This window comes from Theobroma cacao, chromosome 3, assembly GCF_053813885.1.
Source record: "Theobroma cacao isolate CCN51 chromosome 3, ASM5381388v1, whole genome shotgun sequence".
Lineage (NCBI taxonomy): Eukaryota > Viridiplantae > Streptophyta > Magnoliopsida > Malvales > Malvaceae > Theobroma > Theobroma cacao.
Window position 1 is genome coordinate 29,803,692 of NC_142641.1, and position 16,937 is coordinate 29,820,628.

The 16,937-nt window shown below is 33.5% G+C and overlaps 1 long non-coding RNA gene across 1 annotated transcript; it reads right to left on the minus strand.

Annotated features, from left to right (window-relative positions):
* Nucleotides 1–14,818: 14,818 nt before the first annotated feature.
* Nucleotides 14,819–16,656, minus strand: LOC148763685 (uncharacterized). Its single transcript, XR_016025088.1, has 3 exons — nucleotides 16,550–16,656; nucleotides 15,817–15,900; nucleotides 14,819–14,958 (listed from the first exon to the last, which is right to left on the minus strand). It is a non-coding gene; the product is annotated as an uncharacterized LOC148763685 (long non-coding RNA).
* Nucleotides 16,657–16,937: the final 281 nt, after the last annotated feature.

Here is a 16,937-nt window from a genome sequence, read left to right on the forward strand (position 1 = left end):
TTTTAAGTTATGTTAGTGTTTTTAGTTAGTTTAGCATATTTAGAAACAAAACAATAAGAAAAGAATTTATTTTCTTCCACAACCATTAATGGCCAAATTTACCATGTATGAGTGAGGATGAGTTTGATTTTTATTCTAGGAGAATTGGTTAAGAAATGATGAATTATGAGCCTAGAAAAATAATGAGAATTTTCGGAGCAAAAATATGAATTTTTACCCATTAGTGGTATTTTCATAATTTACTGTCGAGACTGATAATTTGCACCACACTGAGAGACATTAAGTCAATTTGGGTGCAATTGAGGTATAGAAACTGAAAAAAATTAATTTGGAATTAAATTAGACGCGTTAGTAATTTAATCGGGTGATTAGACGAATTAGGCCAATACCAAGTTTAGATAGTTACCAGTGCATTTTTGCATTCCATATTATGCATTAATAGTCTAAATTAGTTTAATTTCAATTTAGTACCAATGTAGTGAATTTCTCGATTTTGTACTGTGTCAAGGTGGTGGGTCCTCCGATAAAGGTAAGGAAATTGCATCCGAGGACCAGTAGACAGAGTGCGTCGAAGGTCTGCACTCTAGACATTTTAGTAAACTTATTGTCATTTTAATTATCTAAGGTGGTTTTTAGCGGATTTCATGAATTCTATGGGAAAAGGAATTTAAAAAGGTAAATTTTCATGTTTTATGAATAAATGTATTTCAATGAAATTAAATTATAAATTGTTTTGAAATTAATAATGATTTTGAAAAATAGAGTACACGGAGACTGTTAATTGTGGCAATTTGACTGTTTAAATTGATTGGCTTATGATAAATCAGGCATGATTGGCTAGTTGGCAATTGTATTGAAATACGAATTGTTTGGTTGCCTTGAAAGACTGCGAATTACAAAATTGCTATATCATGTTATTGAGTTTTATTGTATGGTGGATTATATATTAATTAATCACTGCAGTATGGGGTTTCTGTGGACCAACCTTTTAGAGGGGCACAGTAAACCCAATTATATTCTTACCTCGAACGAAGAGGCGCGTAGGGTATCTCCTGGGGTAAAGTTTAGAGTTCACTTCACGCTAAACCACCACGTGAGGGGGAACTCAGCCAACGCCAAGGAACGACTATGTTTTCAAAATAAAAACATGATTTATGTGAAATGTGAATTTTAATAGCCTTGGCGGTCTCGGTAGGATGCCTAGGCCAAGGTGTCCCTGAGAATGGATTTATGGCACAAGTCTAGTTCTTATGAAATTCACAAGCCTCTTTACATATTTTAAATGAAATGTATTCTAATGCTGTGACCCAGTTTACAATGATTTATTTTATTGTCTCCATGTACTCAACTCTAGATATTTATGATGATGTCTGTTTACTCATTGGGATTTTATAATCTCACCACCCTTCTTTCCACCCATTTCAGGTTCAGTATAGGCTGTAGATAGCTGATCTCATCGAGGACTACCGTTGGATCTGCATTTTCCAAACCGTAGGTTCACAATTTTCTTTACTTTTGTTTATTCGGGGGCCCCCCTTGTTATTGTAAATTAAATTAAATATTTTGGCTTACTGTATTTCAGTATGTATAAATTTATTTAGCTTTTACGCTATAAAAATTATTCACGTATAACTCTATAAATATTGTTTTATAAGAAAATAGAATATTTTACTTAATATTTCTTTTATTTTCTTATTATATTCAAATAACCGTAATTTCGTTTTAAATGAAGATTTTAGACTTTTAAACTCATTTTGAATATGAATTATGTGTTTTGTACTTGTATATTACGTTTTAGCCAGTTTCAAAAATTTTGAGAAAAAATGACTAAAATACCCCTATGAGACGAAAATTAATATTTTATTTATTTTTAGTTGGAAACAGTTTAAAATCTTTTAGAACACGATATTTGACAATGGTTGCTCACAAGGGAAATAAGAAACTAATAGTAAAGCCTTGTGGGGTTTCGAGTTGACATTTCGGGCAATGAGTGTCTACCGAGACACCGCGACGGTTGTCACGGGCTCGAGGGGAGTACCGAGTCGTGACAATTCGATTGATAAATTCTTTAAAAGAAAATATATAAATCGTCCAAATGATCCTTCTACACTTGATCCATCAAGTCTCAATGCTTCAAATCATAAACCAGAACAATGTAAATCAAAACGTCCAAGACTCAATTCTAAAGACATGGTTGTTTTTTCAGTACATAATTAATAATTAATGAATTTGAATCCAGGAAACATGGTCGGGCATCTAAAGGACTATTGTAAGTCTTTCTTTTCTTGATTTACATGTTATATAAAATTATTTTATATTATTAATCTTTTGATTGTTGGTTAAGGTTTTTTTTTTAAGTTGAAAAAATTTCTCAAAGCCAACTACCATGTTAAAGTTTATGAAAGATAAAAAAGAGAAGTACACTAAGGAGGGGGACATGAACCTTACCTCTAAAAGTACATGAGATTGAAAAGTGGTAAGTCCTAAAGGGAGTATTACTTCCTTTGTATAAAATCTATTAAAGCATGAGCTAAATACTATTACTTGCTTACAACAGATGAAATAAATAAGGGGCACTACTCCCTTACATATATTTAAATCTAACATAAGGTAAATTAATTCTATCTAACTTTAAGATACCATTTAGCTCACCTTCGACATTAAAGAACACCTTAAGCCCTAGATGTGAATAGCCTTGGTTGTAGAGAAAGTTTGCAACTTGGTTGCCCTCACGATAGATATGAGTGATTCGGTAAGTAAAATGATGTAAACATTTTCAAATGGAAGATAAGATAAATAGAATGTCATATGATCCGGTACTCCCTTCCAATATCATGTTTACTACCACCTTGGCATCCATCTCAATCTAAAGTTTAGAAGTATTGTGGTCACGGCATAGCAGAAGTCCTCTTTGAAGAGTGAACAATTCAGCTTTTAAAGAATTATGAGGTCTTAAATTTTCAAAGAAACCAAAGAGAAGCATACATGTATGGTCACGTGTGATATCTCCCCTTGTCGCATTTTGAAAACTGTTTTTCAAGCTCCCATCCACATTCAACTTGATTTCATCAAGGCATGGCTTCAACCATCTAATAATTTGGGGTGGCATGGGTGGTTGAATAGGAAAGTTGATATTCCACAACTTTGCTATTTGCATAGCACCTTTCCATTACCATATGTGCATTTGATTTCTTTTGTGATGCTGAATCAATACCTTCATTATTCGCCATATAACACATTGGGGATAGACTCCCAATTGCCTATGTTTAGCATCATTTCGTTTAACCCATAAGAACCAACATATAAAAACTGGAATCAAAACCAAAATGTGATTGTACTTTGTATAATCTCTCGAATAAAACCATGCCTGGTGTGCCACTGAACCTTCCTAAAAAACATGCATTAAGGTTTCTTCAGTATAACAACATTAGCATTTTGATGCTAGCTGAAACCGCTTGGACTTTAAATGGATTTCAATAGGTAACCATCCTTTAAGTACTTGCCAAAAAGAGAATGAAACTGTGAGTGGGATGCTTCTATGCCATACTAATTCGAAAGCATTACTTACAAGTTGTTTTTGATGATCTATCTCCCAAACACTATTGGTAATAAACTCACCATCTGAAGTAGGGACTTAATATGCAACATCATCAAAAGATTTTTCAAAGGGAATATTGGCTATGTCTTCCACCATAAATTCAGGAAGAAATGCTTTTAATTTGTCCACATCCCATTTATTATTATCATAAAAATAGCATACTTTAATCATAAAATGTAATTGGGAAGGGAAAAAAATTACCAATAGTTGTTCACCCATCCAACAGTCATGCCAAAAGAAAAGTTCAGTTTTTCCTATCTTCCATCGAATGTCTTCTTCAGCAATTTGGCAACCACTCATCAAACGCTTCCATATGGGAGAATCATGGATCTTAACTTTGACTTGCATTGGAATTTAATGACCATAATATTTACCATTAATGAATCGTGCCCATAAGCTATTTGAAGTCTGAAACCACCACCAAAGTTTAAGATTGAATGCTTCAAACACATTCATTAAGCTACGAATATCAAGACCACCTTCATTACCAAGATAACAATTTTTTTTCCAAGTAGCCCAATATATATGTTTGGCAGCGTAGAATCTCCTCAAAAGAAGCTATTAAATATTCATTTAATCTTCTTAACTACACAAAGTGGAGGCTTTAGCACTTAAAGCATATATAAAGACATAGAAGATGAGACACTCCTTACTAAAGTTATCCATCTTGCTGGAGACAAAACCTTATTTTCCCATCAAGAAATTTTTTCTCTAATTCTCAATATAAGGGAATCAAATAAGATTGAATTTTTTGGTCCCTTGTATAGTGGCACCCCTAAGTAAGTAATTGGCAGCTTCTTGCGAGCGAAACCCATGGCAAAGTGAATTATCTGCAATCTAGAATTAGCAATTTTATTGCTAGTAATAAAACAACTCTTCTGTTGATTAATTTTTTTGTTCAGAGACCATTTTATACTCTTAAAAATTCTGAATTTTTCTCAAGGCTAAATGATTCCCATTGGTAAAAATAATTATATCATTAGCAAAAAATAGATGACTTATTACCATAAAATCGCCTACCGAATAATGTAATGAAGAATATTTTCATAAAGAGCATTTAATCCCCTAGACAAGCCACCAAGATAAAAAGAAATGGAGATATGGAGTCACCTTGTGTCAAACTTTTCTCAAATTTAAAATATCCCATCGAAGCCCCATTGATCAGTAATGAGAACCAATAGTTAAATATGCATCTCTAAATCATGTTAATCCACTGCTCATTGAATCCAAGTTTTCGCATCATAGAAAATAGAAAATTCTAACTCAAACGATCATATGCTTTCATCATATCAAGCTTTAAAGCAATATTTCCTTCTTTGGCTTTTTGATCAATTTTTTGGATTAATTCTTCAACTAAAAGAATATTATCATTGATAAGCCTGCCACCCACAAATCCATTTTGATTTTCTGAAATTAATTTTGACAAAATTTTTGCTAATCGATTAGCCAACAGTTTAGTAACTATTTTGTTCAGGATAGTACATAAATTGATCGAATGAAACTCACTCCACTTCATTGGATTAAAAGTTTTTGATAACAGAACAAGTGTTGTAGAAGTTACCCTTTTTGGTAACAACTGTCCGTGGAAAAAATTTATCATTTCAACTAATAAATCGTCTAATACGATTTTTCAACAATGCTGATGGATTGTTAGTTAAGTTCAATACATTTGTTTTTAAAATTTTTAACTCTGATTCCTCTGTCTTTGACCCCCAACAAAAGTTAGCTAATTTCGCCTTTGAACACAAACATCAGATATTCTAATGAAATCCAGCACGGTTGCTAAACTTTTCTAATAAATTTTTCGTTGCTCATGGTAATTTAATCAAGAACTTAAATTAATAAGAATCTTCAACTCTAGCTTGCAAATCAACTCAACAATTGTATCTTAACTAGATAAACTCTTGTGCGGCATTATTGGGTTTTCCATTTGTAGCCTGAATAAGATTTGCTTATTTGCAAGCACAAGTTATGTCCTTCATTTATTTAATCTAAATAAGCCATAGGGAGAGAATTTACATGTATCTGTATAGGTAATTATGGAAAATTTTAAATGTGGTAGATTTATGCTCAAGATAGCATTTTGGTACTTTTTTTTTCACCCCTTCTCCGTTGCAACCATTAACATTAGAATTAGTCAATGCTTAGAAATTTTATGCCCCAAGTTGTAAAAAAAAAAAATACTTTACATATTTTGCTATTATGAGCAACATATCTAAGCAAATGTTACATCAATTGGCCTTTCAAAAAAAAAAAACCAGGTTGTGAGTCTTTTTTAATTGACTTACACTTGTTCTTATATATAGTTAGCAAACAATATTTCAGTGTTTTAAGTCAGTTATAAAAAGACTTACAACCTTGTTCTTACATATAGAGATTCGTCGAAGAAGAAGATAGAGATCATTCATTGAAATTAATCTTCACTCAATGAAGAAGGAAACTGAGGTCTATGTGACAGGTGCAATACGTTACCTAGGTTCTTCCTTGATCAAAAACCTGCTAGAAAAAGGTACACTGTCCATGCAACAACAAGGAATTTGGGTCAGTAAAGGAAAGAATTATTTTTTTTAACCTTGAAATTTTTAATTATATTATTATTCTTAAAATTGCACAAGTTTGTCAAATTTAATTTAATGGAAGAAAAAGAGGTTAATGGAGTTGGAGAGAGACAGAAAGAGGAAAACAAGAAAAATCAGTTGTGATGGAGTTGGAGAAAGAAAAAATTATGAATATTTTAAAGAAACTTTTAATATTTAGTTTCAAATCTCTAAAGCTGTTTAATTTTAGGTCATTAACAAGGTAATAACATTTGGTGAGTTAACGGTGTATCAAATATAAACACATATTAAAAAGTCTTTGAACTATTTAAGAAAATTTAAATTAGTCATTATTTTTCTATTATATCCAATCAAGGCCATTGTAACACCCCTGATTTTTTGATGTGGCCTAAATGTGATGTTGGCCAAGTGATTTGATGAGTGAACTTAATGTATATGCTTGAGGAGCATGCATATGAGCTATTGTGGTCTATAGAGAAACATTTTGAATTTCAGTGTACATTGAGGATTCTAATGATATGATGAAATAGCTAAGCCAATTGATGAGCTAAATTGAATTTTTGGTGTACATGTTTAAGAGTTTCAGTGCACATTAAGGATTCTAATGATATGATGAAATAGCTAAGCCAATTGATAAGCTAAATTGAATTTTTGGTGTATATGTTTAAGAGTTTAAGAGTATGCCTATGTCCATAGAGTAATGAATATGATAAATGAGCATTTGAAGGCTCAAAATAATGTTGTGCATATGTTTGGCACATGAATGGTATAGTGCATTGTTTGGCACTTTGATAAATATGACACTTAATGTAAATTATGCCAAGCTTTGATTTGTATACTATGTGACATAGAGCATAATGAGGATTTGAATCTGTGTGATGAGTACATGCTCGGATATTGAGCACTCTTGATGAGTTGAGATGGGAATGATAATTGTGGTACTTAAACCACTAATCTTAGAGCTTGAATATGGTGAACTATATGGTTTGAAGACTAAGCGAGATTATGAATTTGATAATATTTTTGAATGTTTATGTGTAAGATTTCATGCTATATGAATGATTTGAAGTGTTTTATGAGTGGAAATGAATTAAAGAACTTACGAGAAGTGATTTGAGAGGTTAAATTTGGATTTTTGGAAAGTTGGAGTGTAGGGAATGCACATTCTGGGCAAAATGTATCGAGACATTAGTAAATATATCGATACATTCTTGGCAGGATGAACAATACAAGGCCTACATGAGGAATTGTATTGATACATTCAAGAATATATCGATAAATTTGGCCAAAGATGAACATGTATCGATACATTGTTCAAATGTATTGATACATTTGAAGCAAAGAGCACCCAAAACCATTATCCCTGAAATGTATCGATACATCACCCTAATGTATCGATACATTTAGTCGAAATATGGGCAAATGTATCGATACCTTGCCAAATGTATCGATACATCACAAAGGGAAGGCAAAAATAAAAAAAGGTTTCAGGCATTCCTCCTTTTTAAAAATAAAACCCATTCTCTCTTTTTCTCTCTTTACCCCATACGAAACGTTAAGCCCCTAAATGACATTTGGAGCCTATTTGAGCTAGATCCAAGCTTGGGAAACAATTCGGAGGCAAGATTAAGCGTTTTTACCAATTGATTTTCAATTTAATTAGTTAATAACCTCGGATCTAAATATTTTCAAATTTGGTCAAACTTTCTCCCATTGAGTTTATTAGAGATTTAGAGCCCAGATTTGGGCAACCCATCTTCTAAGGTAAGGATTTAGCTCATTTGTTAAAAGGATGAGCATGTATATTGAATAGTCTTTTTAAAAATTTAGGATATTGTCGAAAGTTATGAAATAATTATGATTTTGATGTTTTAATGTGTCTGAGGGGATAGTTGAGCTATTTTACTCATTGGTGAGCTAGAGGACGGTTGGAGGCTAAAGGTTGAGCTTGATTGTGGTGTGCCTCCGATTATCAAGGTGAGTAGGATTTAATTAAATACATGTGATACATTTCACATAATGTATGTGTTGCCATGGTACTTAAATGTTGTGTGTATGCCAAGATGAGAATGCCTAGGCTAGAGAAATATGTGTGTGTGTGTGTGTGTGTGTGTATGTTTGCCTAAAGGTATGTGCCTACGCTAGAGAACAATTATGGTTGTGTGCCTAAATGAAGATGACTAGGCTAATTAGTTATCTAAGATAGGAAATTGTGCTCGTGTGATCTATAGTGAGCCATAAAGTGACATTGTGATGGAACCCATAGTATGTAGGACCTAGAGCAAGTGGCTTACACATGGTGCGATATGAATTATGTATTAAAGATTGTGCCAAATTGTGATGAATGGATTGCTTAATTAGGTATATGGGCATGATATGTATTTGGGTTAATGGCACAGCGATCAAGGTGATGTTAAGTATGTGAGGTCAAAGAGCCATGATTGCTTATGGATATGATTTGTGCATGAATGCCCATGTATTTATGGTTGATTTAAGGATATGCATAAGGCTGTTAAGCCATGTTTGATACAATTAAATATGATGATTGGCCATGTGTGGTTAAGGGCACAAGGGCTTATGGAGTGATTATGTTTTGTTTGATGATGCCTTAGAGATTTGAAGGCACTTAGAATTATACCGAGCTTAGAGATGACTGAAGCACATTAAATTTGAATATGATTTGATGTGGAAATATGGAACGTCACAAGCACGATGGCCTAATTTCTGGATATGTGTTCTATTAAAGGGATAAATTTTGGTCATTGATTTGACTTGAGATGGAGTGGAGTCCCACACCTTGTGATTATGTGTGTGCTTGCAGGGATGGTGGCACTAATCCTGCTTGTGATTTCTGCCTGCAGTGCTTTGATACCATCTATTGAGAATACTCCGGGTGATACAGACGTCAGGAGATTTTACTCTAATTGATGATTTTATTCCTTGCCAACTGCTTCGACGCCGTGCCTGATCTGTTCTCCACTTTTACTTTGGCACGCGCGTGATATGTTTCTCAACCCAACAGCTTTGTCCTGTGCGTGATTTGTTTCTCCACCGATTGGTCACTCATGCGTGATTTGATAATGTCCAGAGTAGGACCACTCATTTGATTCGTTTGACTATAATGACATGCATCGAGTATGGCATGATCTGATTTGAAATATGAATATGTGGTGACTACTATGAATGACATTTGATGAAATGCTTCGGAATAAGCAATTATTTGTATATGGAATTTGAGGTTGGGCTCGACAACTAAGGTGTGCCAATGAATCCTAGTTTAATGATAACGACTTTAAAGGTAAGCCTTGATTTGATGTGAGGACACAAAACTTGTGAATTGTGGATATAATATGCCGTTAAGATGTGATCTGGTAGAATTTAATAAGATGAGTTGTGCATGTTGGATATTAAGATGATCCCTATACCTTTTGAATTAGAGATGTTTGAATATGAATATATTATGGCTAGATAGGCCTAGATATATATAAGATATATATGAAATATTATGTTATGACAATATCCCCTCACTGAGAATTAGTTGATTCACCTTTCTGTTGTACCATGTGCATATAAGAGAAGCTATGGGGTTACGTGGCAAGTGTTGCCAATTTGACTAACATGTAATTAACATCCGGTAGGTCTCCTTCCCAACGTATCACTCTGTTGAGTCTATATGGGCCTTCTGCTTTCCAGTTTGGTTAATTTGTAAAATATGTTAGGCACAATGTGCCATTTGAATTGTATAAAGGTTGTTATGTACGAACCTGATTTGATGGCCAACGTATGGCTTTATGAATATTTATGTGGATTATAAACCAGGGATAATGTATCATATTTGAATTTTATTATGAATATTTGATTATTAAATCCCTTGGCTATATGACATATGATTTAGAACTTTGAGGCTTACTCAAGTCTGTTGGGCTTGCTTGTTGGGCTCATGCACTGGTCATGGACTTTCGGGTTTGGGTCGTGACAGCCATGTGCTTTTATTTTGAACTAAATAGGTTTTTATAATCAACAATTGACTAATTACCATTAGTCAAAATGCTAATTCACGTAACAAGTGAAAAATGCCACATCACGATCCATTATGACATATCAACATGTCGTGTAAATATTACATGTTATAAGAATCTATTACATGTTACGTGTCAACATTACATGTTATAAAATTACAAATGATGTAACACCCCTGATTTTTTATATGGCCCAAATGTGATGCTGGCCAAATGATTTGACGAGTAAACTTGAAAACTAAATGTATATGCTTGTGGTACATGCATATGAGCTATTGTGGTTTATAGAGAAAGACTTTGAATTTCAGTGTACATTGAGGATTCTAATAATATGATATATGAGCATGTGAAGGCTCAAAATAATGTTGTGCATATGTTTGGCACATAAACTTTTATAAATATGATGTTTAATGTAAATTATACTAAGTTTTAATTTGTGTACCATATGACATACAGTATAATGAGGATTTGGCTCTACGTGATGAGTACATGCCTGGATATTGAGCATTCTTGATGTGTTGAGATAGGAATGATAATTGTGGCACTTAAAGCACAAGACCTTGAGACTTAACCAAAAATTTAAGGAATGGGTGATAAATCTTGAATTTTAAAGTTTAGATTGAGATTTGATTGTGTGTTTAAGTATATAAATATGAGTTAAGATAGTCATTTTGAAGTATAACTTAAACAGGAAATGATTTTGGGGTGTTAAAGTTTGAATTTTTAGAAGTTAGAGTACAAAAAAGGTGCAATCTAAGCCAAATGTATCGATACATTAATAAATGTATTGATACATTCTTGGTAGGATGAACATCTATCGATACATTGTCCAAATGTATTAATAGATTTAAAGCAGGGGACATTATGTGGGAAAAAGTATCGGTAGATTCCCAAATCTATCTATACATTTTAAGCAGAAAGCAATCTGAATAAAATGTATCGATACATGGCTTCATGTATCGATAGATTTGAGGGAAAGATGTATCGATACATTAACAAATGTACTGATACATTCTTGGTAGGATGAACATCTATCGATACATTGTCCAAATGTATTGATAGATTTAAAGCAGGGGACATTATGTGGGAAAAAGTAGCGGTAGATTCCCAAATCTATCGATACATTTTAGGCAGAGAGCAATCTGAATAGAATGTATCTATACATGGCGTCATGTATCGATAGATTTAAGGGAAATTTGTTAAGAATGTATCGATACATCACTGGGCAAAGGCAAAAATAAAAAAAGGGTCTGGGCATCAGCTCGTGCACAAACCTTCACCCTCTTTTTTTACTCTTTCTTTTTCTATCCCATACGAAACCCTAAGGCCCTAAATGGCATTTGGAGCCTATTTCAACTAGATCCAAGCTTAGGAAATTGATTCGAAGGTAAGATTACATGTTCTTACTGATTGATTTTCTATTTAATCGGTTAATAACCTCGAATCTAAATATTTTCAAATTTGGTCAAACTTTCTCCCCTTGAGTTTATTATAGATTTGAAGCCTAAATTTGAGCAACCCAACTGCTTAGGTAAGGATTTAGCTCATTTGATAGAACAATAAGCATGTATATTAAAATTGGGTATTTTTGAAAAGTTGGGATATTATTGAAAGCTAGGATATAAATATTTTTATGATGTTTTAATTTGTTCAAAGGGATAATGGAGGCTATTGATGTGTTTGTGAGCTAGAGGACAATTAAAGCCTAAAGTTGAGCTTGATGCGGAGTGCCTCCGATTGTCAAAGTGAGTGGGATTTAATTAAATGCATGTGATGCATCTTGCATAATGTATGCGCTGCCATGGTACTTAAATGTTGTGTGTATGCCTAGATAAAAATGCCTAGGTTAGAGAATTTATATGTATGTTGGAGTTGGACCTAAGTGGATTGATGTGATTGTGTCAAGTATGAATTTCAAAAATATTGTTTTATGAAGGAAGCAAGCAATCCAATTACACAAGCGGAAACACAGATCATTCTTATTGCAAGTAACATAATCTCATCCTAAAAATAAGAATTTATATAGTAAGAAAAAAAATGTACCTTTTTTTTAAATTCTTATTTTTGGACACCACTGTGAGACCTCAACCTCTATAGACCCATTACTAGAATAGACCTTATAAAACGAACCAAGGGTAATTTCATCATTTCTCATGGTGAGCTTCTAGAAATAGCTTTCTAATGTTATTAAGGTCTACGTAGGCCTAAAGAATAGATGAATGATGGTAAAGTAAATGAAAAAGATAGAAATACTAATAATTTCCATAGTAAGGGTAAAATGGTCATTTTGTACCTCGAGCCTAAATTTTTAAGTTTTTATGAACCCAAGTACTTTTAAACTATTATGGACTTTGTCTCAATGTCAAAGGAGTAAAAAGATTGTATAAAGGAACGGAGGAAGACAAGTGGCCTTGTTAAGGGCATTATTGTAAATTGTATGAAAATTGGATAAACTTTAACTATAAATATCTAATCTTCAACAACTTTTCTTCAGTTTTCCAGCAGCTTCTCTTCTTCTTCTTCTTCCTCCCATCCTCCTTTCCATTCCATGTTTCTTTGCACTTTCCATGGAAGCCTCCCTTGAAACCTTTATAACTTTCCCAAATTAGCTTCATTTCTTATGTTTTTCTACACCTTTTCATAGGGTTTTTCATGCTCTTCCACTTTTACACCTCAATAGCCTTCAAAAGTCTCTCTTTAGTACATTCACTCACTAGCTGTAGAGAGAGAGAGAGAGAGAGAGAGAGAGAGAGAGAGATTTCCCTTATTAGCTTGAAGAATTTTGAAAGAGAATTCAACTACAAAGACCATTAAGCTGAGTATGAGTTAAGGTTAATCTCTTTAGTTGTTGATAATGTCTAGTAATTAGATTTATGAGTGTTTTATTGTTGAGGTTGTTTATTCATTTTTAGTGTGACTAGAGTAATGCAAATAATAGCCATTTAATAGTAGTTGGAAGCTAGCAAGGAATGACTAGTAGAACTTGATTTAGGAAATAGCTTTTGGATTGGTATTAATGCCAAGTTGGGTTGATGGTGATGTTGTCATGTGTGATAGGTTCCAACGAAACCCCACACCTCCATTCGAAATATTAGTCGAAGTTAGAGCCCATCAAAACATCAACAAAAACTGGTGAGTGAACTTGCATTAAATGTTTTGGGGTTAGGGTTTATGAGTTTGATGGAAACAAAAATGAAACATGTTATTTGACTTTCTTTAAAAATGCATGGGAACAAGCTCTTAATGGAACGATTTTACGTTGTGAAATATGTAATGTGATGTGATGAATCCATGTGTTCTATGTTATGTTGATATATATATGCCTTGGATGGTATCATTGTGTGATGAGATTGAAATGTGCGAGTAGGGAGAGCACATGATGATGATATGGAAATGTGCAAGTAGGGAGAGCATATGATGATGATATTGCCTTGAGCGTGTAGGGAGTGCACATGAGCTGAGTCAGGCGGGGTGGTGTACGTGTTTATATATGTTTATGTATGTATATGTGATAGAAAGTTTATGACTATAATATGTGATTGTATTGTATGTTGAATCCCACATGATGAATCTTGAAAATTGCTAATTACTTGCAAATTGATTTTATTACAGCACAAAAATGGATTTTTATTGCAGAAAGATCCTTTTTGCTCAAGTGCTTTATTTCTCGCTGCAGCGAGAATGCATTCCGCTGCAGCGAGAAACTCTCGAGTGGTAAGGGATTACACCAGCCCTGGATTTCTCTACAGCAAGAATGAAATCTCGCTGCAGCAAGAAATTTCACCGTAGCGAGAAACTCTCGGGTGGTTGCATTCCAAACCATCACTAGAATTTCGCTGTAGCGAGAAACCCTTGGGGCAGCTGATGATTTGTGCCCGAATGCCTTTCCGCTACGTCGAGGATCAATCTATTTCGCTTGACTTGCTTGAATGCTACCAAAGTTTTCACCCTCCAAATTCTTTGCTGTTCATGGATCCTTCATCATCAATGATTAAACAACTAAGGGTTTAAATGAAGGGTTTTAACAAGATTTAAACTAAATTGCATTGTTTTTTTAATGCAATTGCATCATGATTTTTAAACTTTCCTTATCGTTTGTTTGTTCCCTTCCTATGTTCACTCACTTGGTTTATACTCACCGTTTTCAACCTCATGTTTTCAGATCAGGTGTCACGACCCGGAACTCCCATCGAGCCCGTGACAACCGCCGCTACGTCTCAATTTACATTCATTACCCAGAATGTCAACCGAGACCCCGCAAGGCTTTAATATCAGCTTCTCATTTCCCCTGTGGGTAGCTGTTTCCAAATACCACATTTTAAAAGATTTTAAACTGTTTCCAACTTAAACAAATGAAATAATAATTTCCGTCTCACAGGGGTATTTTTGTCATTTATCCCAAAAATCTCAAAAATCATCTAAAAATATAGTATGTAAGTGGAAAACACATATTTCTTAATCAAAAATAATTTTGGATGTCTAAAACATTCGTTTAAAATGGAATTATGACTGTTATAATAAAATAAAAATATTCAATAAAATATTCAATTTTCACATAAAACGATATTTTAAGAACACTGCATAAATAATTTTTATAGCGTAAAAGCAAAATAAATTCTTACATACCGTAATACAGATAACCAAAGTATAGAATTTAATTTACAGTGACACGTGGGCCCACGAATGACCAAAAGTAGCAAAAGAAATGAACCTACAATCTTTGGATGTGGCAAGTTCAACTGTAATCCTCGCCGATATCAGTTATCTACAATCTATTCTGAGCCTGAAATGGGTGGAAATGAGGGTGGTGAGATTATAAAATCCCAGTGAGTAAACAAACATCACTCAAAATATCTAAAGTCGAGTAAAAGGAGACTATTAAAACATTTCATCAAACTGTAATTTATCATCTTTCAACTTATTTCAACCAAATGAAATCAATTTATTTAAAGCAAGTAACCAGTATGGCTTATGAATTTCTTAAAAAGCTTGGCTCATGCCAAAAATTATTATCATACTCAGTTATTTGGGATACCTTGGCCGAGGGCTATCCCAACTGAGTCCGCCAAGGCTATTAGAAAGTCATGTTTTTATTTTGAAAACATAGCCATTCCTTGGCGTTGGCCGAGTTCCCCTTCACGAGGTGGTTTGGCGTGAAGTGAACTCTAAAAGTTATACCTCAGGAGTTACCCTACTCGCCTCTCCAACCGAGGTAAAAATATAACAGGATTCCGTGCCCCTCTAATAGGCTAGTCCACAGAATCCAGCCCACTGCAGCAGGTCAAACCCACCATACAATAAAATTTTGACAGCATGACAGGGCTAATATATTACTACCCAGCCTGCAAGGGTAAAATAAAGCAATTCATATAATTCATAAAAAACACAGCCCAGCCAGTCATGCCAATACAATAACATAAGCCATTAATTCAATTTTAAATTTACAACATATCAGTGGTCTCCAATTACTCTATTTTCAAAATCGTTATTTCGTTTCAAGACAATTTATAAAATATTTTCATTTAAACTCATTTTGTTTACAAAACATAAAAATTTACCATTTGAACTCATTTTCATAAAATTCACCAAAACCGAATAAAAACATACTTTAGATAATTAAAATGATGGTAAGGTTACTCACCGTGTCTAGAGTGAGGATTTTCAAAATACTCAGACTATTGGTCCTCGGGTGCAATTCTCTTGCCTTTATCAGAGGACTCACCACCTTGACACAGTACAAAATCGAGAAATTCACCACATTGGTACTAAATTGAAATTAAACTAATTTAGACTACTAATGCTTGATATGGAATGCAAAAATGTCTAAATTTTTGTCGAAATGCGGTGTTAGCCTATTTTGGTCTTTTACCCGATAAATCGATATACGCGTCCGTTTAAACTCCAAATTAATTTTTTTCAGTTTCTATACCTCAATTGCACCCAAATTGACTTAATGTCCCTCAGTGTGGTGCAAATTATCAGTCCCGATAGCAAATTACAAAAATACCCCTAGTGGGTAAAAATTTGTATTTTTGCTCCAAAAATTCCCATTATTTTTCTAGGCTCATAATTCATCATTATTCATCATAATTCCTCAGATAAACATCAAGATCAGCAGCCAATATTTCCCTAGAAAATTCAGCATAATGGGTTTCAATGGGAGAAAATTATATCTTTAGCTTATTTTTGCTATATTTCAATATAACTTAACTAAAATCACTTAATTCAATTATAATCAACCAAAAATCAAGCTCAAAACTCATCCATGGAGGTTTGGCCAGCATGGGTGTCCATACCCACTTTCTAATTTTGCATAGAAATGAGAAAAAAATGCATGGGTAGTGAAAATCACAAGGAAAATCAATGAAATTTACCTTTTTAATGCTTGATTTCTTGATTTCTCTTGATTTTCCCCAAATTTTTCAGGTAGGATTCTTGTTTTTGTTTTTCCCCTTTTCTCCCCTGGTTTGGACAGCTGAAGAAGATGAGAATTCCGGAATTTTTACCTTTTTAAAGGCTAAAATAATATAATATTATTTTATTCATTTTTTTAATGTTTTATTAATTCCTTAAATTCTAGCCATCCATTTGTTTCCAAATTTTCACCATACTCTTGTCCCACATATCCATAGCTTAGGTAAAATTCTCAGACTTATCCAAAGTCTTGGTGGAGTAATTTTTGAAATTTACACTTTTACCCCCGTAAAAGTCAAAAATTACATTTTTGCCCCAAAAATTGAAAAATTGCCCATAGACATATTT